At 41.9% G+C, this 26,322-nt stretch overlaps 1 protein-coding gene and 1 pseudogene across 1 annotated transcript in view; both read right to left on the bottom strand.

Annotated features, from left to right (window-relative positions):
* LOC126235514 (uncharacterized) overlaps positions 1 to 26,322 on the bottom strand; it is a 177,834-nt gene that overhangs the window by 83,204 nt on the left and 68,308 nt on the right. The gene's annotated exons all lie outside the window — the stretch shown is intronic.
* On the bottom strand, positions 4,718 to 4,835 carry LOC126238142 (5S ribosomal RNA; annotated as a pseudogene).

The following is a 26,322-nucleotide window of genomic DNA, read 5'->3' as shown; positions in this document are numbered from 1 at the left end:
TGGTGTTTGGATAGTACCACTGATGCTTTTTTTTCTTTTCCTTTTTTCTTTTTTGCTACTTGCCAAATGTAAACCAGCAACGCAGAATAATGAGATTATGAATAATCATTGTCTTCAAATGATTTGTGCCACTCCAATGGATAGACCGCACAGCGGAAATAGCTCATTTCTCTCAAGTGAAATCTGTTAACCGAGTTCCCAGGTAACGCTGTGGCGCATATCGTCTACTATTCTGGACAGCCGTTAATGGTCAGTTCTTTGGGGTTTTCAATCAGCCCTGAGGCTGAAAATACGGACAGTTCAGTGCAGTGGGCACTCCCTACTGATGTTGTGCCCTGCAAGTATTTGCAGACTCAGGAATGACTGAGAACGCCACAGAAGTGACTACTAAAGCTATACAATGTAGTGAAAATCATGCACCAAAGGGTTAATATCAATTACCCATTTAGCGTCTGATTGCTTAAGATCCTGTCAGTGTATTTATTAGATAACTAATTAACAACATAATTCTAGTTTTGCAATAGGACATCATCTGTAAGGCTTCGAGAATAGTAGTTAGGCAGAAAGGACGGGAGAGATATTGAAACACGAATGCGATAAGTGCAACAAAAGGCAAATAAAACGTTCTCTTTCAAATGATGCAATTCAGAACTGGTATAAATTGAAGTAAAGCAATGCAATCAAATATGCTGTTATGTTACACGCTCCAGGAATAGAAAAGCTGAAAAAGAAAGAAACGGGAGGAAAAATGAAATAGAAAGTATTATTACGAAAAGTGGGTACCTAAAACGTGGTATTCACGACTATGTAATCGAACTCTACAGCTGAAGAAGATGATATTTCTGGGAAAAGTATTTTGAAGTTACCAAAAGCAGAAGTCAAGTTTGAGGAACAGTTGTTTCTTCAGGTAGAAAAATTGTCGAGGAGGATATTAGGGTTTAATGTCCCGTCGACGACGAGGTCATTAGAGCTGGAGCACAAGCCCGGATTCGGGAAGGACGGTGAAAAAGCAGGGCGTGTTTTTCTCGAAGATCCAGCCTAGCATTTGCCTTATCCTTTTATGGAAACCGATGGAAATCTAAGTCTGGTTCACCAAAGAGGGATTCGAACTGCGATCTTCCTGAATAAGAGTCCACCTGACTCGGTGTCTATAAAGATAAATGTTCTCATTTTGTCAATACATACCCCTTGTTTCCATTTTATTTCGAAAACATACACAGTGTACTGTCAGACTTCACAAAGAAGTTGCGCAATAGGTAACACTATTAGACTGACTTGATGACTAACACTGCTTTTGGTAAGACACATAACTACCTGTATACGACTTCCGATTTCATCAATATTTAGTCTTTTGGAATCTGTAACACTTGGTTTCAAAGACCGCGACCTGGGATGTAAAAATCGGTAGTAAATGTTTAAGAAAATAAAATATTTCCGTAAGTAGATCTGACTATTAATTCTATATTACTTGATTATTGTGATTATTTAATTGATGTTACTTGGTTACTGTAATCTCACTATGGAAAACACTCACACTCGCACGCACACTCACACACACATACGCACACACACACACACACACACACACACACACACACACACACACACACACACACACGCGCGCGCGCGCGCGCACCAACACACACACTCACACAACACATATGTACGTACATAGACGCAAATGTTATACACGTATGATCGCCATTTTTCGTCCGAATGATAAGCCGCGAGAGAGGAAGGGACATGGGAGCTCTATACTTTTTTGAAGCACCTTGGACTTCTATGAGCGTAATACCTTCAGCAGACAATCTCGTTGGATGTTTACGACGGATGATTTCTTTGAACTATTCCCAGTTCGCGCTGTAATTATCTTCGATTACGCGAGTGAAATCCACGACAATTACACTGTAGTGGATATTGTGTTATCACTCTGAAACGATGACAGCTATGGCTGAAGGTACATGATATTATTGGCACAGCATACTGATTTTAGAATTACCGCAATTACCAGATGATATTAGTTACAATGGAATCTCTAGCCAAAACAAATTTTCAGAATTAACTATATCGCCAAATCACTACTGTACCCAAAAATGTCTGTTTAGGGGGTTTTACTACAATCTCTTGAAAATGACAACACAACCGAAACCGTGCAGAAGTGAAGAATCCAGAATGAAAGCGTATTTTAACCCTCCTAACTGCAGTCAGTGTGGCAGGCCATTGTCGTGCAGAAAAATACCATGAGAATACCACAGATACAAATGATCGCACAAAGTAGCCCGGGAACGAATTACAAAATGGAAACAGGAGTACGGGACAGCTGGGTGCTTACCAGGATCCTCATTGCCGCTGCTGGAGATGGTAGACTGCGAGCAGGCAATGACTGATGCTGCCGAGGCGTTCCTCCGTGGTTTATATACGCTATGCTCAGCACCCCTCTCCACTTCCCTGCACCTCGCGCGTGGGTTTCGAAGTGTAACGCACTCTCTAGAGCGTAGAGCCTTCCTTCGCCTTGCGGGAGAAGCCGTTGGAGATTACGATAAGAATTCTCCTCTGATTCTTTACGTAATGCTGCGGTTAGGTCTACTGGCAGAAAGTCATGGGAAGGGTTGTGCATTTGAGGTTGTGCTGCCCGGATGTTCCGATGTAAAGTGTGAATGTAGATACAATGTCTGGACAGTTTGTTACAGAGAGATGTATAGTAAACATGTCACGCCCGTTAATCGACTGAACTTGAGGTACTAATCGGTGCAAGACGCAGTGGTCACAGCACGTTGGAGATTAGATATCGGGTTTCCAGGGTCAACATTCTCTAGGGTCAACTTCAATATCCCACATAAATAAACCGCTTCATAGAACGATCATAAGTGCTTAGCTGACAGCTGTAAGGCCATACGCGACTTTTGAGTGTATACTTTGATTCACATAGCGAATGTGTAGTGTGACTCACATCGCCACCAATTTGAATGTGGGGCGTCAGTAACCTCTGTCGCCCCAGATTACGTCTAGAAGAACGCACAGCATACGCTACAGCAACTGAAGCCCGATAGCATGTGCAATGCCTTCCACAGTGTCCTTAGTTACAGTTATCGCAGATAAGGATGATGGTCCTCACCATTATCACATAAAGAATAAACGCAATGTCACATCACCTGTATCAAATCGGAATGAGTCGTAGTTACGCGAATTGTTTGAAGCCATCTTGAGCTACACATTCTTTGACAAATGGATAAAAAAATTTGAAAACAAAGTTAAGGTTACCAGGTGTGGAGCATATGTTTGGATTAGAGAAGTAAGAGAGAGGAGAGATACGCAGGCACAGCTATAAATAATTCGTCTTCAATCAATTTGAGGATCTGCAGAAAATAAATGCGTGTTGTAATGACTGGCAGTTATCTCTCAATATTAGTAAGTGTAACCTACAGCGTATAACAAGTCGAAAATCCCCATTAATGTACGAGTACAAAATAAATGCCCAGTCTTTGGAAGCGGTAACGTCCGTCAAGTATCTGGGTGTGACTATTCGAAATGATCTCAAATAGAATGATCAGATTACAAAAGTAACGGGTAAGGCGAACTCTAGATTGTGGTTTATTGGTAGAATCCTGAAGCGATGCAGTCCTTCAACAAAGGAAATACCTTACAATACGTTTGTTTCGTCCAGTCTTGGAGTATTGTTCGTCTGTATGGGACCCTTACCAGTCGGGTCTGATTTAAGAGATTGAGAAGGTCCAAAGAAGAGCAGCAAGATTTGTGACTGGTATATTTAACCATCTCGAGAGCGTTACAGATCTCATAGAAAGTTTGAAGTGGGACACACTGGCAGATAGACGACGCTCTAAACAGAAGGGGCTGCTCACGAAATTCCGAAATCCGATCCTCGACTAGGATGTAGAGCATATATTATTACCACCAACTTTCAAATCGCGCAATGATCACGATTCAAAGATAAGGGAAATGAGAGCTCGTAATGAGGCGTTCAGACAGTCGTTTTTCCCTCGCGAGGTCCGCGAGTGGAACAGAGGGGCGGTGGGGGAAGGGGGGGATTATGACTTTGGCGCGAATTGTGCCCTCCACCACACACCGCTTGGTGGCTATCGGAGTATATACGTAGATGTAGATAAATGTACAGAATAAAAATCCACTTCAGTTGCACGTAATTTTCTTCCTTTATTTCACTACCGGTTTCGAACCTGCCACGAAATAATTATGAGAACGTAAATGTGTGGCGGTCGGGCCAGTCATTCAAAACACCCCCGTCAAACAGAAGCTTGGGAGAATAGGATAGCCACTACTACGCGCTGTGAAGCCGAGCGCTGTGGTTGCTGACCCTGCGCTCCTGTGCGTTTATTTGACCTGAGTGTGTTAGCGCATGAATGACTGGCTCGACCGCCACACATTTATGTTCTCATTATTATTTAGTGGCACTTGAAGATGATGAAACTTAAAGCTTCGAAACCAGTCGTAGAATAAATTAAGAAAAATACTTGCAACCGAAAAAAAATTTAACTCCTCCCGAACAGACTATGAAGGCCCTACGGTACCGACCAGTCGCCGTGTCATCCTCAGGTCATAGGCGTCACTGGATGCGGATGTGGAGGGGCATGTGGTCAGCACACCGCTCTCCCGGCTGTATGTCAGTCTCCGAGACCGGGGCCGCGACATCTCAGTCAAGTAGCTCCTCAGTTTGCCTCATATGCGCCGAGTGCACTCCGCTTACCAACAGCGCTCGGTAGACCGGATGGTCACCCAGCCAAGTGCTAGCCCAGCCCGACAGCGCTTAACTTCGGTGATCTGACGGGAACCGGTGATACCACTGCGGCAAGGACGTTTGCCACTTGTAACCGAAAAGGATATTTATTCTTTTAATACGCTTCTCAGTTGCGGATGTTCACCTGATCAAATATTTTGCCTTAAATATAATGCAGAGAGCCTAAACCAGAATGAGCGGGCAGTGATTCGAAACCTAATCTCCACGATTACGGATCCACTGTCATTACTAGCATTCGGTTTTTATGTAACATCAACACGCAAAATATGTACGTATCTATGTAACGAAAATGGGTAACATGTATTGAAGAACAATCATGAGAATGTTTTATTAATATTCAACATAGAACATTAATTTCAACTGAAATCAACTTCTGAATTATTCTATAGCGTACTATGTTATCTTAATATGCATTTAAAGCATCGGAGATTACATTAAGGAGATCTATTTCAGAGTGCTTAAATTTTTATTTTCAAATCTACACCGTGGTAGTTAAAGAATTTTCGTTCACATCTACTTACTGAAATTTTGATCTTCAGTGATATTACTAGTGTATCGCTCCTCACCTTTCAGTCTGACGGGCGATGAAGTCGGAGGTATTTACCTAAATTTTCTTCAGTGACTCATTGTCGCGATCGGAAAGGATGTATTTGAAGGAGGAAAATGATCTCATGATGTCACAGTACACTGATGGTGCATATGTGACGAAATATTCTTGGAGAGATGTACGATCAAGCTTGTGAGGATATCACAGGTAGTGCAAAAGCCGAACAGCCTCTAACGTCACTCGTATTTAAGTTCCTCAACAATTTCTAACGGCTTCTGCAAAGGCAACCCGATGGGTTCCAATTCTTTAACACTGCTGTCAGGGAAACAGAAATTACTATGGACGTACGCCAGAGACTTTTCGATTTTAGATTCAGTGAAAGCACTTTCTGCTGCTTGTTCTGAAACTGAAGATTCACAAGGAAATGAATCACAGACTTTTAAGCTTGAAAGAATTATTTACAAAAACCGACAACTTCACTCCATGTACCAGACCCCAGCTAGGACATGCCCATATGACAACACAGTTTTCTATTGAACGACACACCATTAGGGGCTTTCAGAAACATTTTGTTTCTATATTAAATTATTTTAATCATTTCCCGTTAGCCGTCGTGCACTTCGTCGGCGAGACGTTGCAGTGCGCCGTCCCGACATGTGAACTGGAGTAAATGCGGGCCGGCCGGACTGGCAGTGCGGTTCTAGACGCTACAGTCTGGAGCCGAGCGACCGCTACGGTCGCAGGTTAGAATCCTGGCTCGGGCATGGATGTGTGTGATGTCCTTAGGTTACTTAGGTTTAATTAGTTCTAAGTTCTAGGCGACTGATGACCTCAGAAGTCGCATAGTGCTCAGAGCCGTTTGAACCATTTGAAGTAAATGCGGATATAATAAGCGTAGGGTACTCACCGTTTTCAGGACATAGGTCCCAGCATCCGAAAACACTACAAGAACGTTTTCGTCTTTAGTTCTCTCAGACCACAGCGTTTTAATACGAGCATCCACAAAATGACTACTGTTGAATGATTTGTGTGTTCCAACCTTTTGCAGGAAGTCAGTAGTGATTTTGAGAGCTCTTCTCCGTGGAGTTTGCCGACAATGAAGTTGGCAGTGATAGTTCCTCATGCCTGTAATGTTATAGCAGCGGCTATCCGCACACTGATAAGCCAAAACGCTATGACCCCACCGAGTGTCTGAATGCCTCGTGGTGTTGAGGGCACGTTATCCAGTTAGTAAACAATGTAAGCGTAAGACAGACGAATGGGCAGACATTATTGGAAAGATGGAGGACACAAATCCGAAAATCCACTGATATAAGAGGCTTTGACAAAGGGGACATTGTTGTGGAGCTGCGGTTGAAGACTAAAACCTCTGAAACGGCGAAGCTGGTCGCCTGTTGGTGTGCTACTGTCGTGAGCACCTATGGAAAGTGGTAGAAGGATAGTGAAATAACGAGTAAGCAGTATAGTGTTGGACGACAACGTCTCATCACAAAATGTAGAGATCGGAGGATCCCCCACTGTGTAATCCAAGATAGGCAGCGATGAGTAGCCGATCTGATAACAGAGTATGATCCTGGAGCAGGCACAAGTGTTTCGGAGCACACCGATCAGAGGCCATTGTTGAACATGGAGCTCAACATAAAATGGTTTAAATGGCTTTGAGCACTATGGGACTCAACTTCTGGGGTCATCAGTCCCCTAGAACTTAGAACTACTTAAACCTAACTAACCTAAGGACATCACACACATTCATGCCCGAGGCAGGATTCGAATCTGCGACCGTAGAGGTCGCGCGGTTCCAGACTGTAGCGGCAAGAACCACTCGGTCACCCCGGCCGGCATCTCACACGGTCACTACGTGTTCCAGTGCTGACCCGACGATATCGTCAGATACGATTGCAGTGGGCACAGCACCACTGAGTTTTTACTGCGGATCTATACAAACGTGTCGTCTGTTGAATAAATCGCATCTCTTGTTACACCAGGTCTGTGTGGGTCCTCACACGCCGTCATCCAGGTGAATGGTTGCACGAAACATGCACTGCTCCACTGATGTAACCTGGTGAGGGTAGAATTATGCTATGGGGTACATTGAGCTGAGCTTGAAGTTTGCACCATGGCATGTAAAGCAGGAAACACAGCGGAGAGTATATCATGAAAAAATAACGTGCTGAGTCTGAAATCTTTCGCATCTGCATCAGTAAAACTGCTTTCCTAGACGATCGGACTGCTTCATTCTTTGCACATCACTGCAAATCACATTGCTGAAATTGGGACTTCATAGGGCACCCTATCTTGCTTTTTGCTTTTTGTGTCTCCATTAATAATGAAAGCCTTATCCATCGTAATCCAAGATATTCATTTAGATCAGTGCAAATCAATTGGTGTTCAAACTTTCTTCGTGGGCGGTAGGTGGTATGGGTATTAAAAAACATTTTCGTTTGGTTTTCATAAAATTTTGACGTAAAGTATTTTATATGGTTTAACTAGCTGTAAATGTGTTTTATAAATTTTAAAAACTTGTTTCACTACTTTCTAAATCACTGTTACTGTGGAACAAGTGGGTGGTTAGAAAATGTTATTACTAACAGAGGCACAACTGTGGGCGGTGGGTCAAAATGGTTGACTTAGATGAAAATTTCGATGAGCAGGAGTAATCATAAACACAAATATTGTGGTCACTTAAGAAGTACTATTTGGCGACATTTTCTTGGTACGTGCACTGTCGAGTTGTGAATCGATAGAAGTCACTACTATGAATACGAGGGGCATTCAACAAGTAATGAACAAATTGTTTTCCTCGTACATGATCGGCTGGAAAAATGTGGAACTGTTATGTCACGTTGTGGAATATTCCCGCTTCAGCTCCTATAGTTCCCTGAAGTTCTGTAAGGTGGCGGCGCCATACGTAGGCTTCAAAATGACGCCTGCAACGGAGATGCGTCCCAAGCAGAGAGCTGTTACTGAGTTTCTATTGGCAGAAAACCAGAGATTCGCAGATATGCATAGACACTGGTAGAATGTCTACGAGAGCTGGCAGTGAACGAAAGCACGGTGAGTCGCTAGGTGAGACGTCTATCATCATCGCAACAAGGTCGCGCTAGCCTTCCCAAACTCCCGAGTGCTGGTCAGCCGCGCACAGCTGTGATTACTTAAACGTTAGAACGTGTGGACGCTCTCAATCGAGGTGATCGACGGATGACAACCAGCACCTCGCTGCAGAGCTGGACGTCTCTTTGGTAGTGCTGATACTCGTCCGCCATTTGTGGTGATTTCATCACCGCCTAACAGAAGACCATAAAGAAAAGCGAAATAACGTCTGTGCAGAATTGGTTGACCGTTAGGAAGCTGATCGTCACAGTTTTTTCATCGAACATAGTCACAGATGACAAAACACAGGTTCATGTCCTCGAACTAGAAGTAAAACAGCAGTACATAGAGTGCAGCCACATTACCCCCCCCCCCTCTGAAGTAAATACTCAGAGCCACAACCTCGGCCAGTATAGACATGTCGATAGTCCTCTGGGATTGTGAAGGGGCTATTCTGTTTGATGTCCTCCTTCACTGTGGAACGATCAACTCTGAAGCGTACTTTGCAACCTATAGGAAACTGAGCCTAAGGCCTTGCGGCAGTGGTAACAACGGTTCCCGTCAGATCACCGAAGCACTATCGGTCTGGGATATCACTTGGGTGGGTGACCTTCCGGTCTGCCGAGCACTGTTGGCAAGGGGATGCAGTCATCCCTTGTGAGACAAACTAAGGAGCTACTTGACTGAGAAGTAGCGGCTCCGGTCTCGTAAACTGACATATGGCCGGGAGAGATATTTGCTGACCACATGCTCGTCCCTATTCGCATCCAGTGACGCCTATGAGCTCAGGATGACACGTGACACGGTGGCCGGTCGGTACCGTTAGGCCTCTCAAGACCAGTTCGGACGGAGTTGTTTTTTTTTTTTGTTTTTTTTTTTAGGAAATGAAAACTTCTCCTTATCCATGACAACTCAACACCTTCCTCAAGTTTGTCCACACAAAACTTCACTGGGCTGTTCTTCCTCATCAAACCTGCAGTCTGTATCTCGAACCTTCCGACATCCATCTGTTTGGCCCAATGAAGTACGCACTCAGCAGGAAGCGGTACGTGGATGTTGAGGAAGTTGCTGATGCAGCAAGACGTTGGCTCCGATGTCTACCAGTAGAGTGGAACTATGTGGGCATACAGAGCGTCCCAATGAGGTGGCGAAAGGCTGTCGCGTTCAACGGAGATTATGTTGAAAAATAGAGTTTTGTAGCGAAGAGAGTGGGGAATAATATGGTGTATTGGAGTGCTGAATAAAACAAACATGCTTTCAGGAAAAAAACTATGTTGCATTACTTATTCAAAGCTCTCGTATTGTGTAATTTCATATATCATAAAGATAAACTATGTAAAAACATATAACTGTAGTGACATGTGTAAAATTTTGTAACGATAAAATACATCAAAGCTGACAACATAGTCGTGAACATTTAGACATTTTACATGAGCCGAAGCTGATCGATGAAGGAAGGAAGCACGAAAATGTTCGGGGAAAGACACTACACAGCAATGTAATTCTTTTAGAAATTAAATAAATAGCAAATGCATGGCAGCCAAGACGAAATGGCTGCAGGAAAAATGTGGTGAAATCGAAAAAGAAATGATCATTGGAAGGGTTGATTCAGCATAGAAAAAAGTCAAACAATTATCAGTGGTATTAAAAGTAAGGTTGGTAACATTAAGAGTGCAACAGGAATTCCACTTCTGAGGGCAGAGGAGAGAACGGATAGGTGGAAAAAAATATATTGAAGACCTCATGAGTGAAAGAAATTGTCTGATAACGTGATAGAAGAAGAAATTGGAGTTGATGGAGAAAAGATGGAGTATATAGTATTAGAGGCAGAATTTAAAAGAGTCCTGAGATCAAATAAGACAAAAGGTACAGACATCCTTCTATTAGAAGCCCAAAAACAAAGGGGATAGTGATAACCAACTGACTATTCAATTTTATGTGTAGAAAGTATGAGACTGGTGATGTACCATAAGACATTCGAAAGAAATGTCATCCACAGAGTTCCAAAGATAGTAAAGACAGTCACTTTAAAAGCTCTTGCATTTAACCGGCAGATAAGAATAATATGCAGGAGAACGGAAAAGCAAACTGAGGATCGGTTTGGCTTTAGGAAAGGTAAATGCACCAGAGAGACATATATGATATTGCGGTTGATAATGGGAGGAAGACTGAAGGAAAATGAAGACACGTTCATAGGATTGGTCGACCTGGAAAGAACGTTCGACGACGTAACCTGGTGCAAGGTTTGAAATTCTGAGAAAATTAGGAGGAAGAAATTGGGAAAGAGGGGTAATATATCTACAAGAACCGAGAGCGAACAGTAAGACTGGGAGACACAGACCGACGTGATCGGATTAAAAAGAGTGTAAGGCAGTCGATCGCCTCTATTGTTCACCCTATGCATCGAAGAAGCAACGATGGAAATAAATGAAAGTTTTGAGAGTGGGATTAAAATTCAGTGTTGAAGGCCATCAAGAAGAATCACTGATGACATTGCTAAATAATGGGAAGAAGAATCACAGGATCTGGTTCAAATGGCTTTGAGCACTATGCGACTTAACTTCTGAGGTCATCAGTCGCCTAGAACTTAGAACTAATTAAACCTAACTAACCTAAGGACATCACACACATCCATGTCCGAGGCAGGATTCGGACCTGCGACCGTAGCGGTAGCTCGGTTCCAGACTGTAGTGCCTAGAACCGCACGGCCACTGCGGCCGGCGAATCACAGGATCTGTTGCATGATATCAAGTCTAGTACCTAATATGGATTGAGAGTAAATTGGAAAAAGTTAAACGTAATGAAAAGTATGAAAAATGAGAACAGCAAGAAACCTTTATCAAAATTGGTGGTGACGAGGTAAACGAAGTAAAGGAGTTCTGTTACATTGGAAGTTGAATAACAGGAGAGGGAGGAAGCTAGACGGACATAAAAGCAGACTATCCAAAAGAAATCTACTCGTAACAAACATAAATCTTCATCTGGTTAAGTAATTTCTGGGAATGTACGATTGACGTCCAGTGGTGAGTTATGGACTGTAGGTAAACCGGAACAGAAGAGAATCGAAGCGTTTGAAATACGGTGCTAAAAATGAATTTTGAAAATTGAATGTACTGAAAAGGTGAGGAATGAGGACATCCTACGAAAAATCGTCGAAGAAAACAACATATGATAAACGCTGATAATAAGACGGGATCGAAGATAGCATATGTGTTATACAGCGGGCAATAACCTCCATGCTACTTGAGCGAGATATAGACGGCGAAAGAAGTTGGAGAAGACGGAGATTGGAATATATCTAACAAATAAATGAGGGAGTTGGGTGGAACTGTTATACTGAGATTTAAAAAAAAAGAGTCATACAGTTCATACAATCACATGTATTAGGGCTGATGTGAGAAGGCATAGACAGGACTCAGTAACTGACAGGTAGGAGGGGAAATGGACCACCTTAAAACCCGACAGACTCACTTCTCCAGTGGAAGCGTATGCAACAGGTGTGAGATCGGTGTGAGTCGTCGACCTCTTGGTTGGGTGGCGGCGAGATGACAGTCTGGCGCTTTCATCTGGCGCGCTTAGTGGCTTTGAGGCGAGGGTCCGGTCCGTTTTCCACGCTGGCTGACCGCAAGTCTTAATCCCCTCCCCCCAGCTACCGCACGCCTCGGCGGCCGACATGGCGTTCCAGTGAATGCGCTGTCAGAGGCTATTGCCCGCGATAATTGTCTCGTTGCAGCAGTGTTATCGCGATGTTTTGAGGCAGATGTCCGAGGAGTCGAATGCTTAAGAAGGGTAGCACGTGAAAATTTTTTAAAAATACGATATTTCAAAAATATGCCTATTTTATAGTGTACATCTTCCTGAATAGTTTGCTGTATAAAACATATATATTTGAGAGGTTACAAGGCACGTTATTTCGTCTAAAGTCTACCAAGATGCAGCGCCATACCCCTTTGTACAGCATTCTCCCCTCATAAGTAAGTGTATTTCCCTCTGTAGAATTCGAGTGTTTATATTTGCGCCAGAGATTGCCATACGTGAAAGAAAGGACTAAAGATATCGATACATTCTCTGCTGCTATTGACGTGCATTGTTTTGATCGCTGATTTTGTTTGTTCTCTGTTTTGAAGGGCTTGCACTGTGGTGTTGTGAATTTCGAAACGATTTTCGTTGTTTTGTGGAACACAGGGGACTTGAAAAATATGAGGGAAGCAGTTTGGTCCTTATAATCCCCTAAATGTCCACAGGCAATAGCCCTATTCACAATTTGTGCCCACAAGGAACTGAATCATTGTGAAGCTACAAAAGATCACTTGCTGATGGTGAAGAATATCATCACAGGAATTCTCTACCAACTGCTATAATGAAGCCATCAAACCTATATTTAGGGACCTTGCAAATGAAAACTTATTGAAGAAATGTCTTCATGGCGGTACTCAGAACACAAATGAAATTTTTAAACAACATGTTTGGGAAAGATAGCCAAAAACCATTTTTTTGGGAATAAAGGCACTTGCTAATGGTGTTTATGATGCAGTTTCATGTTTTAACGATGGTGTGCAAAGCAGAAAGTATGTTTTAGAAAAAAATGGGAACTAAGCCCGGAGTCAACTGCATCAAAGCTTTGTATGCGATAGGCGGAGAGCGTATAGTGAGAACAAATATACAATTTGTGAGGTGATAAGATCAAGAAGAGTGCATAATAAGAATGTGAAAAGGAAGAAAACTGATTTAGAGAACGAAAAAGAACTTGTTTATGGTGCTGGACGGTTCTAAAAGAATGCAAAATACAAGCAGAAATGCCAAACACAAGCAGAAACCTTAACGGCCATTTTCCGCAAAACACAAATTTCTGTACTTAGGTACATGTATCATCCAAAATAAGTAGCCTATTACTTTAAAACGTGGTACTCTTATTAAACACAAACTCCTTAAAGCGAAACTCTACAATTTTCCAAATCTATTGAAAACTGTGGTAAAAATCGAGATAATTAACTATAAAATATGAGTTTTTCTAAACGTAAAGTTTAAAATGTAACGGCTCATTATTTTTTTCATAAATTAAGTAAATTCTGGAGCTTCACACAACGGTAAGTATGGTTTGTACGCTGCGCAAAATTCATCGAAAGATCTCTCTTACTTATGAAGAAAAGTGTACCTTTAGCAATATATGCAGCCAATAGTAAGTGAAAAAATGATGAAATTTCACATGTAAAAAATTTATTTTTTTATTTTTGGAACTTCCACTTCTATGAGTGTGAATCCTGAACTTCTCCTGGCCATACTCACAAAGTTTTCTGAATTTATTTGTAAAAGTATAGACAGTGAAATTTAAAATGTGCTGTGGTGCCTCTCCTGCTTCAAGTCGACCCGTTTGACGTCCTACCCTCCTTACAACCACCATTTGTGTCAGTTTAGCCAGTGAGTCCACAGAAGGTAATATAAGAGGCGTAGAGAATGACTGGCCGTGCTTTTCCATTCGAGTCTTGCAGAGTTTAAAACAGTCCGTTCTTGGACATCATAAACTGATAATGTCGACACAACTAATAATGATTGATTGAAAAGTAACTACTTCCATACTACATAAATAGATCAGAAGGCATCCTATCAGTGACTGGCAAATATGGAGCGCAGCCTGTACCTCGTACTTACACTCGTGATATTTTATATCCGTTCGTACATTTTCGTCAGCTTAAACATTATTCATTTACGAGTATTTATTTGAAATGATCGATTTATGGCGTTGTAATAGTGTTTTAAGAAAGTACTTATGACCTGTAGGCTTCTCCTAGTGCCTGTCGTGGGAAAATCGACTTTTATTAGCAAATATTTGTTAAGCAACCTTACTTGCTTCACGCCAGAAGAACTGTGCTATCTCTACGTACAGTACCTCACGAGGTCCACGAGAAAGACAGGCCGCGGTGCATTCGTCATGAAGGTAGGCCTGAACTCGCTCGCTCGCTCAGCTCGGCAGGCAAAATGCGTTTCTAAACCTGTTTCTTCGCAGCTGGGCGTGTACGTACTAACGAGAACTGCATTTTCTATTGGAACGAAGTTTTACTGATTAACAATACTACAACAAAATTTAATTTAAGATCAATACGCGATATAAATGGTATAACGGCTCGTTTAGAGCATTTAGTCGCTGCTGCTTAAGAGTCCTCATTTGATACAAGCAATGGTGCCTTATGCCACTGATAATCATTTTGGCATGCTTTTAATTTTATTGTACCCAGTACAGCCGCAACAAATTATAAGTAGGCCTGTGAACTTGCGATCATTGTAGGGATAGTAACAAAAAAAAAAATGGCTCTGAGCACTATGGGACTCAACTGCTGAGGTCATTAGTCCCCTAGAACTTAGAACTAGTTAAACCTAACCAACCTAAGGACATCACAAACATCCATGCCCGAGGCAGGATTCGAACCTGCGACCGTAGCGGTCTTGCGGTTCCAGACTTCAGCGCCTTTAACCGCACGGCCACTTCGGCCGGCTGGATAGTAACAGTCAGGCTCCATAATATCGGATTCCAGTAGAAGATGCAATTCTCGATTGTACGTGCACACATAGTTATGAATTAACGGGTGTACATACGTAGTTTGTCTGCTGAGTTGAGCGCGCGAGCGAGCTCAGGCCTAAATTCGTGGTGTACCCGCGGCTGCCAGTCTGTCGTAGGCCTAGGTACCTCCATGCTGACTAACGGACGTTCTCATGTCTAGCCACAGCGCCTCCCACCATCTTTCACCGGCAATGCCGTTTGGTCCACCAGCTCCTTCTGGCAACCCCGTAACTGAAATCTTTAATCCAGACTGTACGCGTTCTGCAGACGCGAAACAAAACTGTAAGACTGGAAAATATGGAAATAAAATGTCCCTTGAAGAGAAGGGGTACCTTACACCAAGCACTGGACATCAAGGATTGGCCCGTTCAGCGAAAGAGATTGTATCACTAATTGATGATAAACATTAGCAGGATCAAAATTTGACATCTTGTGGCTGCTGGCGTGTGGTTCCAGAACTCCCAGTTCTTCTCACATGTTCCATGCCATGGCAGTTCCCAGCACTTGCTCAGTTTTCAACAGCGGATTGCCTCGAGTGTCTGGCTGCTTTCCCGAGTTGTCAGGAAAGCAGCCTTACAATAACAAACCTGCTAGTTCGCAGCGGGAAGCCTGCTACTCTTGCAAGTGTCTGCAGGTATTCGTGACTTAACGACATCCTGCTTGCCGTCCACCAGACGTTATACGCAGGACAACTCTTCTCCAACAAGCTTAAGCTAGAGCTTAAATGTCCCTACTATCACCAACGCACGCCGAGTATTACTGTAATTATGTAAAACTGTGAGCTCTATTCATAACCCATGGGTTAATTTATTCATTAACTTATTCTTCATCATCTTCATATTATTTGTGTTAGACAAGTATATATGAACGTCTACTAGCAGTTGAGCTGTAAAATATAGGAAATGTCATTGCGAATACGTATTTACAGAATGAGCGGCTAGAGAAGTAAGAGTTTCATTTACCTTTAAGCTTTATTTCTGCCACCATCATTATTAAAAACTTCGCAATACAACCCAGAGCAATACTTTCAGCGCTAGAACGTGAGAGAATTTCTTCATGTAATTTGCTTTTGTCTCTTGTTCTTGTGATTGTGGCAACTCCTATTCATCTGAAACTGGCTGCTGTTACTACATCTACCGTCTGGTGCGTGGTGGAGGGTATCCTGTACCACTACTTGTCATTTCTTTTCCTGTTCCACTCGCAAACAGAACGAGGGAAAAACGACTGCCTATATACCTCTGTATGCGCGCAATTTTCTCCTATCTTCGTAGTCCTTACGTGCAATGTACGAGGGTAAGTCAATCATTATCCGCAAAGTAGTTCAAAAATTTTATTGTAATCAATTAGGAAACTTATAAGAACATCATTTTTCGACATAGTCTCCTTGCGTTTCGTCGCACTTGGTCCATTGTTGTACAGGCTCCCTGATACCCTCATTAAAGAAGGTTCTCGGTTAAGCTGCAAACCAGGAATGCACAGCTTGTTTCACTGCTTCGTCCGAGGCAAATCGACGGCCCCTTAATGCCTGTTAGAGCGGACCAATCAAGTGATAGAAGGAACAGGATCGGGACTATATGAAGGATGATCCAGTACTTCAAATTTGAGTTTCTGGAGCGTTTCAGCAGTGTGGGTAGCAGTATGCGGACTGGTACAGTCGTGCAACAACTCAATACGTTTTGACAGCAATCCTCCACGTTTACTTGGAATTGCAAGATTTAGCCGTGCAGTAAGCATCTCAATGTAACGTACAATGTTTATTGTTGTGCCCCTTTCCCTAAAATGTTCCAGTGCTGGACCTCGTGCGTCCCAAAAAACCGTAAGCATTAGTTTTCCTGCGGACGGTTGGGTCTTGAACTTTCTCTTGAACGGCGAATTTGGATGTTTCCATTCCATACTCTACCGTTTACTCTCCGGCTCGTAATGATGGATTCATGTTTCGTCACCAATAATAATCCTGTCTAAGAAGTTGTCCCCTTCGTTTCCATAGCGGTCGAAATGTTTTTTGTAGTTGGCCAAGCGCGTTTGTTTATGCAACTGTGTCAGTTGTTTTGGGACCCATCTGCACAACTTTATGAAACCCAAGTCTGTTGTGGATGATTCCGCAGGCAGAACCGTGACTTATTTACAGACGATATGCCACTTCGTGAATAGTTAATCGCCTGTCCAAGAGAATCATTTCACGTGAACGCTCAATGGTTTCTTCATTTGTGCCGTAAACGGTCGTCCGGTTCCTTCATCGTACGTAACACTTGTGCGACAACTGCGGGGTTTTTGAATCCGTTAGTAGACACTCCGTTGTGACAGAACACTGTTCCCATACTATACCGAAAGTCGTTGATGAATTTTTGAATGAAAAACGGATCACTGAAGGTTGCTCTTCTTTGGTGCAAATAGACAGCGGAGCAGCCATGATTAACAGCACGGCAGCGATAACGAAGTTAACCTAGCAGCTTGAAAATTCCAAAGATAACAACAAATCAACAAAGCATGCGTCATTAACGTAAAACGACAGTATTACCGATGTTGGCGGCAATAGATCGATCGGTAGCCAGCTTCAATGCTGTTTTATTTATTTTTTTTAATCTTTCTCATTATCGCTTCTTGGAGAGAACACCGCCTTCCCTCCATGAATTCCCACTTGTGTTCCCGCAGAATCTCACTAACGCTTACGTGTTGTTCGAACCTGCAGGTAACAAATCTAATGGCCCGCCTCTGAATTACTTTGATGTCTCCCTTCAATCCGACCTGGTACGGATCCGAAACACTCGAGCAGTACTCATGAATAGGTCGCACCAGCGTCCTATATGCGGAGTTACACGTGAACCACTCTTTCCTAAAATTCTTCCAATAAACCGAAGCCGATCGCTTGCCATCTCTGCCAGCTCGTTCAGTCTTTATCGCTTTACAATGTTCCACGCTGGTATTTAAACCACTTGATAGTGTCGAGCAGGACACTAATAATACTACATCCGAGCATTACTGGTTCGATCTTCCTACTAATCCGTATTAACATCCATCTTTCCACATTTGGGGTTGGCTGCCATTCATCACACCAGCTGGAAATTTTGTCTAAGTCGTCTTGTATCTTTCTACAATCACTCGACTTCGACACCGCGGCATCATCAGTAAACAATCTCAGTTCGATGATCACAATGTCTGCCAATTTTTTTTGTATATATATATATATATATATATATATATATATATATATATATATATATATATATATATATATGTGTGTGTGTGTGTGTGTGTGTGTGTGTGTGTGTGTGTGTAGAAAACAACAGCGGTCCTATGACACTTTCTTGGGTCACTCCTGACGAAACCCTTGTCTCTGATGAACACGCACCGTCGAGGACAACATACTGGTTTCTATTGTTTAAGAAGTCTTCGAACCAGTCACATATCTGGGACCGCATTCCATGTTAGAGTTACTACCTGCCCTCCGCATGGAACACGCCTATCTCACCACTGACTACTAGTGTTAGACACATACGGTTACTGTCAAGAAGTATGGACCTGAAGATGATGTTGTAACAATATCGAAACTAGTTGCCAATAAAACCAACATCTTAATACAGCTGGAGGAATTTCGTCTTTTTTAACATTTATTCCATATGCTCGTACCTACTTTAACAGCCCGCCATTAATGAGTAAATGCAATTATAACTGACTGTAATAATTCTAAATTATCTGAAGGACGTCGCATCACGAGCCATGACAAATCACTTTTATTTATTGTCTCCTCTTTCTTGTAACGAAAGCATTGTTATATGGTTGGATAATTGGAAACGACGCGCTATGTAGTGTTTATGCATGCGAAGGTAATACCATCTGTCGCCACACGAAATGAACCGTGTACACAGCTCACGCTTAGAATCCTGTGAAACTGTCGTGTCTGTCTGTCTGTTAGAACACGCTTCACCAAAACCATTAGACAAATTTTCATATGATTTTCACATGTTACTCGAGCATTACTTATTTCTTTATTTCTGACTCGTCCCCAGACTACACTGAATCAATCAGGCACAGCTGGAATCGGTTAACTCATACAAATATTTGAGTGTAACACTTTGTAGGAATATGAAATGGAACATAGGCTCAGTCATAGGTAAAATAGATCGCATACTTCCATTTACTGGTAGAATACTAGAGAAATGCAATCAGTCTACAAAGGAAATTACTAACATACTATTCCTGGGACCAATCCTAGAATATTCTAGTGTGTGTACTCTTACCAAATGGGATTACAGGGGATATTGAATGTATACAAAGAAGGGCCGCACGAATGGGCACAGGTTTGTTTGACCTCTAGGAAAGTGTCACAGAGATGCTGAAACAACTGAACTGGTAGACCTTCGGCGGTATTAGAAATGCATACTTACAGAATTTCAGGAACTGGATTTAATATGCTGCAGCTCCTATGTATCGCTGTTGCAGCGATCGTGAGGGCAAGATTAGGTGAATTATTTCGTGTTCGTAGGAGTTCAAAGTCATGCTTCCCACGCTCCATACATTAATGGAACAAGAAGATACCCTGGTAACTTGTACAATGGGAAGTACCCTCTGCCATGCGCTGCTTAGTGGTTTGCATAATATGGCTGTAGAAGTAAATGACCGGGAAACCACATACCAGTTTCTGTAGACCTAGCTTCAAAATTGCCTTAATGGTGACATATTGATTAAAAAAACCATTCATCCTTTATTTCACATGATTAGGGGTGGAATTTCGAAAAATCCCTTCTTAAACGATGCCTAATGTATAAGATCAATACCGTTTTCAAATTTCAAGTTTTTGTCCGTATCATTTTAGCTGAGCGACGATGGACCATCAGTGAGGACTTTGCCTTACTTACATTAGTCACTTTGTAGAACATGATCAGATCTTTGGAGCTCCTGTTTGTGTGAAGATAATTTGATGGACAGCTAATTAACACTATTTAAAAGCAGATATCTTCTGGTAAAATATCAACTAGTCATCATTGATAGACAGCTCGCTAATATTGATATAAGGTAATGCATGCGACATTTAACATCCTCATCTAAATTCTTTCATAGTTTATTTCTTCAGGAACACGTGATTAATACATTATTATATCTATGGACAATATCATTATTTTTTTTCAATAAATTTGCTAGACACCTAGCTAATTTGGAGTATGAGGTCGCAAGATCATCAGTTTTGGAAACAGTACAATCCATCTTCACATCTGCAGTTCTACAAGCTCCAGAATATTATCCTTTTAAAATGGAGAAACAGCACAAAAGGTTTGTCATACTCATAGCTAGCGGAACTCATAACTTACGAATGCAAGAATAACAATGCCTCTGCTGCCTTCACTACTTCATCCCTCAAAGCTACCCATTCTTCTTCTACTGTATTTCTTTCCCCCATTCCTGTCAATTGTTCCCTTATGCTCTCCCTGAAACTCTGTACAACCTCTGGTTCTTTCAGTTTATCCAGGTCCCATCTCCTTAAATTCCCACCTTTTTGCAGTTTCTTCAGTTTTAATCTACAGGTCATAACCAATAGATTGTGGTCAGAGTCCACATCTGCCCCGGGAAATGTCTTACAATTTAAAACCTGGTTCCTAAATCTCTGTCTTACCATTATATAATCTATCTGATACCTTTTAGTATCTCCAGGGTTCTTCCATGTATACAACCTTCTTTCATGATTCTTAAACCAAGTGTTAGCTATGATTAAGTTGTGCTCTGTGCAAAATTCTACCAGGCGGCTTCCTCTTTCATTTCTTAGCCCCAATCCATATTCACCTACTACGTTTCCTTCTCTCCCTTTTCCTACACTCGAATTCCAGTCACCCATGACTATTAAATTTTCGTCTCCCTTCACTATCTGAATAATTTCTTTTATTTCATCATACATTTCTTCAATTTCTTCGTCATCTGCAGAGCTAGTTGGCATATAAACTTGTACTACTGTAGTAGGTGTGGGCTTAGTATCTATCTTGGCCACAACAATGCGTTCACTAAGCTGTTTGTAGTAGCTTACCCGCGTTCCTATTTTCCTATTCATTATTAAACCTACTCCTGCATTACCCCTATTTGATTTTGTATTTATAACCCTGTAATCATCTGACCAAAAGTCTTGTTCCTCCTGCCACCGAACTTCACTAATTCCCACTATATCTAACTTTAACCTATCCATTTCCCTTTTCAAATTTTCTAACCTACCTGCCCAATTAAGGGACCTGACATTCCACGCTCCGATCCGTAGAACGCCAGTTTTCTTTCTCCTGATAACGACATCCTCTTGAGTAGTCCCCGCCCGGAGATCCGAATGGGGGACTATTTTACCTCCGGAATATTTTACCCAAGAGGACGCAATCATCATTTAATCATACAGTAAAGCTGCATGCCCTCGTGAAAAATTACGGCCGTAGTTTCCCCTTGCTTTCAGCCGTTCGCAGTACCAGCACAGCAAGGCCGTTTTGGTTATTGTTACAAGGCCAGATTAGTCAATCATCCAGACTGTTGCCCTTGCAACTACTGAAAAGGCTGCTGCTCCTCTTCAGGAACCACACTTTTGTCTGGCCTCTCAACAGATACCCCTCCGTTGTGGTTGCACCTACGGTACGGCTATCTGTACCGCTGAGGCACGCAAGCCTCCCCACCAACGGCAAGGTCCATGGTTCATGGGGGGGGGGGGGCTAAGTCTGTATACATGATGATATATGGTAGTGTAATTACGAAAATATGTTATAAGATTAGCTTCACTAACGAAGTAACAAGTAAGTGTATATCACTATCTCTCCAAAGTGAGGCCTGTACTTGTCAGTGTGGGTAGCACAATGCCGTGTTATCATGTGGTGTCTGTTTTCCTCTTGAAAACCCTCTTGCGGTTAAACTTCTTCTTGGAATGCTTCTTGTTTGAAGTTCATTGGTGTGAACGTATTTATTATAGCCGTGTGTAATCTTTAGTTTTATGCTCCTCTCTGTGTAATGCTTCATGGTGCTTCTCTAATTCCACAATGTTTCAAACACACAGAATAAGCTGGTTGCAATGATTAATCCTCGAACATGAGAAATAAATATCAGTGATACCCTCAACAACTTCCACGTCAACAATCAACATTTGAAACTGTTCATTGTTACGTGGCAAACCTGTGTATCGTTACAAATGCAACTTCGGAATTACATAGAAAAATGTCAAACGATGACTTTTCCCTAACTACAACACGCAATAATTCGTCTTAGCCTTAAAGTTGATCCTTACTTGAAACGCTACCCTACTCCGGCAAAATTTCTGAAATAAATCGCTGAGCTGTGGGTACGTCTAAGAAAGCACTGTGCTGTATGTGCGCTTGAAATTAATGTGTGCTTGAAATTAGTGTAGCTGCTTGCCAAAACTCAAAATATATGTACAAAGTGCTGCTAACTGACCATGCTACAATGCAGTGTGTGTCAGTAGTGTTAGATCAGCCTTACTCCCAAGTCTAAAGACTCTCTGTATCGGGATTAAACAATTTAAGAGGTCGATTTAAGGTTATACTGAAACTCAAAACCGCACAAATTACTTCATTACATGAACATGAGAACGTCTGGCGTATTTTAGGTATTGTCACCAACAACGAGACAGTTACAAGCATGAACCAAAGATAAGTTAGCAAAGGTTTTTCGCAAGATTTACTTCTTATATTCACAAAGTGCATTTAAAAGGGGTGGAGATTAATTTACCACCTCCCTGAAAACTTAACCTGATAACAATGATATGGATACCAAGATGGCGACTGTCGAAGATGTTTCATCTTCCACGTAACAATATTTCAGGAAATGAATAATGATCCTCAAGTAGCTGGCGCAAGTATTAGGAATAGCACTCACAGCGAATATGTAGGCTCTGAAACATATTACCTCGATCGAAGTGTACAGGCAGGCATACAGGGAAGCATTTCAGCACTAGCTTACCGCGTCATGACTACTCCTCAGAACTGGAAAGACCACACCACTCCTTGACAAAAGTAAGACATGCCATTTTCCCCTACTATTCTCTCTGGTAACCTTCAAAACATGTTTGCTCGGTAGGTATGAAGCAGGGGTGGTACCGTCGGATCGGATTATGTCATTAGACGTGTACTCTACCTCTCTGACCTGGTCTGAGCCTCATTCACGTGTTTGTGAGTGTTAGAGCAACAACGCTGAGTACATGTTTGCGGACTACACTGACATAGTCCTTTTGAATGGCGATGCTTATGGTAATGGAAGAGTTGCTCGTCGCCGGCGGAAGTGGCCGTGCGGTTAAAGGCGCTGCAGTCTGGAACCGCAAGACCGCTACGGTCGCAGGTTCGAATCCTGCCTCGGGCGTGGATGTTTGTGATGTCCTTAGGTTAGTTAGGTTTAACTAGTTCTAAGTTCTAGGGGACTAATGACCTCAGCAGTTGAGTCCCATAGTGCTCAGAGCCATTTTTTTGAAGTTGCTCGTCGCCTTTCTCAAAATTGTCCTTCACAGTGTCCGACGCCACTGCATACACTTTTCGCCACAATTACGCAACGGCTTCGAGAAAGAGAACCTTCCCTTTCAGCAGGCATAACTGATGTTCTCCAAGGAGACGCTTCCCGCCCGAATTGGAAGAGGCCGTACTGCATCGCGTTGACGAGAACCAGTCAACGAATACGAGATCAATTTATTTGCCTTTTAATGAGCGGAACTGTAAAATAAGTGATGTACTGGCTCACACCTAATCAATTACTTGTGAAAGTGGTCGCATTACCAACATGTCTTCAAACGTATGTAGCGCAGAAGCAATACGTTTCCGTACATGGCTTCCAATTCAGTACATGATCTACTCACTCCACTTAACAAGCCGAAAAATTTTGCAACGGGGTTTTCCGGACACGCTGAATATCAGTCATATGTTCAAGGTACAGAACAAAACAGGTTACGCAACTTGTAGCCATAGCTCATCATACACACATCTCTCATCATCCCCCTCCACTGAGAAACAGTTTTACAGGATGTTTCCTGTTAAAGAAGACAGTAGAAATAATTGTTTTATGTCGGTGTACAAGATGGCTGGGATGTAGACAAATGTTACATGCCGGTATAGTTGAAGTCTTTATTTAAAAGTAATCACCAGAGACCTGAGCACATCTGCCCCTCCGTTTCGCGAGCCAAAGGTTTCCCTCTTGCCAGAATTTCTGTCCTCCTCCGAGACCTTCAGTTCCTCCTCCGAGATGAAGCGCGTCCATTGAAGACTTTTTTTTTTTTAAAAAAAAAGACCAAACACATGTCCGGGCTGTAGGGTGAGTGCTCGAGCTGTTTACACTTGATCTTGGTCATTTCGCTTTGCGTGACGCTGAAGACATGTGGATGTGCATTACCCTGGAGCAGAATCGCTCCCTCCATGAGCAGCCCAGGCCGTCTGCTCCTGATGGACTTGTGTAGGCTATGGAGTGTCTTACAGCACACTTCTTTGTTTCCTCCGTGATCGAAGAATTCTATGAATGTCTAACCTTGGATGTCGAAAAAGACAGTGAGCATCGCATTGCCACTTGAATGCGACCGCACACTGTGTGTGTGTGTTTATTGTATATACATGGTGTCTCTTCTATCAGTCAACAGGTGCATTATCTCTGGTGTTTGGTGATATATCTGCAATTTAGTTTTTGCAGTGTGTGCCTTTTATCAGCCCAGACAAACATCGCTCGTTACGTCTTTCAAGGGTCGCCCAGTGTCGACGGAAAACGTCCGTTTGTTTCCCGTTATTGGCAAAATTATTTTTAAAGCGGCATTTTACGTGTCCATTCGACTGAGAAGCCCCAAATTAATCTGTTGCTATTAAAATCGAGAATTACCTGGCTCAACGACTTACAACGACTAGGCCCCTTTAAGTAACATAATTTGTCTTTGAACAACATTTATTTTTATATATATTTTTGAGTAATAACACGTCCCCTTCTAAAAACAGTTAAGAAAATTAAAGTTGGTTTGACATTACAAAAATGAAAGCGTTCAAAATGGTGAGTAAGAGCTGCTGAATTAGAATAATAATGGTCTTCAACCAATACAAGAAATAAGACCATAACAATATTGGTCTTTTTAAAAATTTTTGACTTAATCAAATTTAAATAAACCAGGCAATTAAAATAATTAATGATTAGGAAACAATGCTGTACAATCACAACAAAGCCATGTGATGTTCAATTGACTTTTATAAGAACATGTCAGGACTTTATTGCGATTGTACAGCATTGGTTGCCAATTATTAACATAAAAATGATCGCAGGCCTCAGACGGGATTTTATGTCCTGTATATCATAAAATAATTAAAACAGTTTAGACAAATCTCTTCAAAACAACAGGCAGACCCGCAAACAGTTAACATCAAAAGATTTACAATAAACTTAGGACAAGACTACAATATGCATTAAAAATTAAATAAAAACTTCTTGAGTGAAGCCAGTTAATCAAAGCACTCTTAGCCGACAGCAAAATTTCGTTTACAGTGCAAGTCAGATAACATAAAGTACACAGCTTGTGCACAGACAGCTAGGACTTGCGACTTTTAACAAACAGCAAGCCCCGCTAGGAAATGCTCGAGAGACGTGCACACAGCAGCAAGTAAGCCAGGACCACGCGGCAAGAAGTCGCCGACACGAAACACTCTCCCAGCAACTTAGTAAGTACTGTTAACAGCAAGAAAAGTGACTGGTTATACTAAAAGTGAAGTTATGGTTTAAGCATGATTGCACCTATGAATCATTTTTAATAAGTTCATACGCCATATGAAAAAAAATTCTTTAACAGAGAACTACAAAAAGGAAACTGTAATTTATTTCAGGAAGAAATATAATAAACAATTCGCTCGGGCCTTACCATTAACCAGAGCTCACATGCTTAAAGGGGCTGGAAAATCACGATAGGAGTTATTAACGATCACGATCAAATTACGGGAACGATGATCGCCAAAGTCAAAAAATTATGAAGAAAGGTACGCCAATACACATATTTTATCTAACCAACAGTCTCCATCTTGTTTAAATAATGAACTGAGAACTTTAGTTCAGATGTGGTAGACGTAGAACCTTTGTGACTAAAACTGAAAGACTCTATAAACTGCAGTGTCTAGATAAATGCGTACCATGTAAAGTAATAAAATACGGTGATGACTCACATCGATTTATCGTAGTTTTAAAAGAATGCTACCCTCTCCCCGAAAAATAGACAACAAGGGAAAGGATAGAGAAAACTTATTATCATCTTTAACACCCGTAAGAAAGGCCATGTGACAAGCCGACAATAATGTTCACACTCAGATCCTGGATAAATGTCTACTAAAAAACCCTGATAACTTCTGGTCAAGACTTCCAGCCAGTCTCTCGTGTATCCATCTGGTA

Source organism: Schistocerca nitens, chromosome 2 (assembly GCF_023898315.1).
Source record: "Schistocerca nitens isolate TAMUIC-IGC-003100 chromosome 2, iqSchNite1.1, whole genome shotgun sequence".
NCBI lineage: Eukaryota > Metazoa > Arthropoda > Insecta > Orthoptera > Acrididae > Schistocerca > Schistocerca nitens.
The sequence above is the reverse complement of the archived record's forward strand: the minus strand, read 5'-3'. Positions and strand labels throughout refer to the sequence as shown.